The sequence below is a fragment of the Hibiscus syriacus genome, unplaced genomic scaffold (assembly GCF_006381635.1).
Source record: "Hibiscus syriacus cultivar Baekdansim isolate YM2019G1 unplaced genomic scaffold, ASM638163v2 tig00017725_pilon, whole genome shotgun sequence".
Lineage (NCBI taxonomy): Eukaryota > Viridiplantae > Streptophyta > Magnoliopsida > Malvales > Malvaceae > Hibiscus > Hibiscus syriacus.
Genome location: NW_024062414.1, coordinates 90,234 through 93,605, shown reverse-complemented (window position 1 = coordinate 93,605; position 3,372 = coordinate 90,234). Strand labels below are relative to the sequence as shown.

Here is a 3,372-nt window from a genome sequence, read left to right as displayed (position 1 = left end):
TAAGGGATGTGGGATTTTCTCTTCACATGGAAAACTAACGCAGAAGAACCGTAATTCCAGTGCAGTATTCCCTTTCTCTTCCACTCTCCAATCCCCAACTCTTATTTCCCATCAACTTCACACCGTTCCTTCTTCCAATTCTTCGACTCCTTTAACCATTTCCTTATCTTGGTATTCCTCCTTTTCTTCTATACCATACTCATCTTCTCGATTTTTCAGGAGATCCGATTTTTGTTGGTTTCGCAGTTTCTCTTCTTCTTCTTCTTCGCGGGTCATGTGGTGTTTCTGCTATAGCTTTGCACATCAAACAAGGGATTAATCCCACGGAGTGGGTATTCCTCCTCTTCCCATACCAACGGAACTCTTTCGCTATCTCAAAGAAAATATGAAGAAAAGAGGACACAGTGAAATTCATCAGCGCTGAAGGGATGGAATTTGTTATCGACAAGGAAGCTTCCATGGTTTCTCAAACCATCCGTAACATGCTTACTTCTCCAGTTCTGATTTTGTTTTTTCTTTCATTTCTTCTTGTGTGATCGTTTTCGGCATTTGGTTTTCTGGGTTCTTACTTGGAAAGCTCTAATTTTAACTTGTTTTCCTTTTGGTTGGTGATGATGAAGGTGGCTTTGCGGAGGCGGAGCATGGGGAAGTGACTTTTCCGGAGATAAGTGCTGTGATTCTTGAGAAGATTTGCCAATATTTTTATCGGTCTCTTCAATATTCCAGGTTTGGGTTTTGTTTGTTCTTGTTTTTTTAGTGGTATAAGCTTCTATCAATGTCTGTTGATAAACACATGTTACGGAGGAGCATATGAAGGGTGAGGTGTCCTATAAATCTGGAATGGGTCTTATTAGATTATCTTAAATTAAGGAATGTTTATTTGGGTTTAGAGGTTTAGATAGTAATACATTGTGATTTATGGATATGGCATTTATTTTTTTATTAAAAAAATAAAAGAAAGATGCCATGGCGTTTGAATAGGGGATTTAATTGTTATAATTGCAGGGTATATTTCCTGAGGATAAGTTTGGATTTTTGGATATGAGAGACTTCAGTCAGCTAAGGCTGTTCTCAAGTTATGAAGGAACTTAGAGTGAAGGTTTTGGTTAAAGATGGATGGAATTTTGAAGTGCTTAATTTAATAAGATTGTTTTAAGGTTATGAAAATGGGATTTCGGTATTTCATTGGCTGAATTATTCGTTAGTCAAAGAGAAGAGAAGTATTTTTCCTTATTTAAGGAAGATTTAATTCCTTCTTCGAGCTAAATTTTTTTAATAGAAAGGTCCAAATAGAGAGAGTAATATGCAGTTGAAATTGCTACTGTAGTATCAAACTTTTACTAAAATTTGATAATATTGGTGCTGTTGCAGGCAGATACAGGTCTAATTATGAGATAAACTGTTCGGATTGTATGGGATGTGCTATTAGATTTTTGCAATGTGGTATAACTATTCCTTTAGGTGCCGATGTCAGGAAGGATTAGAAGTAGAATGATTGTCAAGTTTGATTAGGAATAGGATAGGAGAATAAATAAGCACTTGCTTTTAGTTGAATTTTTATTTAGAGAACTGTTTTGAAGTTGTCTCTTCCTGCCTAGAGATGAACGAAATATATATGGAACAACTAGAAACTGAGCTTAAAAGATTCCTTATTGAAACTCACAATGTAACAATCAGGTCTTCCATGCATTTTAGGTAGTAATTGTGGGTTTCTCTGTTATTGACTTGTTATCTAGATTTATACCTGTCTTTCGATGCCTAGTCTGTGATGGTGATCTAAAAATGGAATAGATTGCCATTGAATGGGTGCAAAATGGTATCGACGGCAAGAATAACATAACGTTTGCATCAGATAGATGCAGGGATCCTAATACAACTGCCACAAAGAATTTTGCAAGTTTAGTAATGCGGAATTCTGCCTAAGCTGATGTTGAAAAGAATTTTCCTTATATTGAGAGTTCTGTGAGAACACTTTATGAACTAATGCTAGGACATCAATTCTTGATTCTTTTCTATTCTAGTTTTTTTCCCTTCCATTCTATGCCCTATCGCTCTTTTAATTTGGCCTAGTAGTGTGTTTATTTCAACTGGTGAGAACACTTTATGAGCTAATGCTAGAACATCAATTCTTGATTCTTTTTCCAATCCATTTTTTTTTCTTTCTTTTCTATGCCCTATAGCGCTTTTTAATTTGGCCTAGTAGTACGTGTATCTGAATTGGTGTACTTGTGCTAGTTTGATGTGTTTTGGCATTTATTTTTTTCAGTTAGCCTTCTTATTTTCCTCTTCCTGATAGAAGAGTACTAGGCTAAAGACGGTACTTTTTGTTTAATTATTATCATGCTTTATTGATCATATAACCCTAACTCTTATGGATTTATATTTCAGGTTTTTTGGCATTTACAACATTACAGTGAAAGGTGCCTCGGTTGAAGAATTATAGACTTTCGGTATATTCAGTATAGAATGGAAGGTGGATTGTCAAGCTTCTGGGGTCCTGTCACCGCAGCTGAGTGGTGTGAGAAAAACTATGTTTACTCATCTTACATTGCAGAGTTCTTCAATACAATTTCCATTGTTCCAGGCATTTTTCTGGCGCTCATTGGCCTTATAAATGCATTAAGACAATGATTTGAGATGAGATTTAGTGTCCTTCATATTTCTAACATGATACTTGCCATTGGGAGCATGCTATACCATGCCACACTGCAGCGTATGTAAGTATTCTTATTCACTTGTATTTCCATTCCCTAATGCTTCAGTTATTAGATTAATGCCTTACGAACTCAGATCTAATGCTTCAGCACGACCATTTCTGAGAAGTATTCCTCTCTTTCCTGGGACTTGAGAACAATCCTTTCTTCTCGTCCTCGTCTTCGATTCTAGATCCTACAAAGTTCGAGGACATTGACGAATCCGTTCCTTTCCTCCGCCGCCGCAAAAACGACATTGTATTTAAAATTCCAAAGAGATAAAATACTACTATTATCAATAAATTCTATGTAGTTTGGCTAATAATGATCCTGATTCGGAACCTCCCTCCTTAAAAATGATCCTTTTTATTCTCCTCCCAAGTTGACACAGGCGATGGTAAAGATAACAACAGCCGCCGACGGAGTTACAAGTGGAAGCACGTGATTGGATATTGTTTATAAGGTTCCACTAAACACTTTTTTTTATTACTCCCAGATTCCTCCAACTGCGGGTCCCAATCTTAATTTTATTTTTTCTGCTAGCGGTATCGGGAGCCACTTGATTGACGATTGATCCCTCATATGTCAGACGATCGGACGACGGTGTGAAGGTGGCGACACAAACCGGTGGATTTCAACGGTGATTTGTTAATGGTGATTTGTTTTCCAGCTCGTGAAG

The 3,372-nt window shown here is 36.9% G+C and overlaps 1 long non-coding RNA gene across 1 annotated transcript; it reads left to right on the top strand.

The window, feature by feature from the left end:
- On the top strand, positions 1–2,942 carry LOC120208827. The gene is made up of 3 exons (XR_005524345.1): positions 1–477; positions 621–726; positions 2,389–2,942. It is a non-coding gene; the product is annotated as an uncharacterized LOC120208827 (long non-coding RNA).
- Positions 2,943–3,372: the final 430 nt, after the last annotated feature.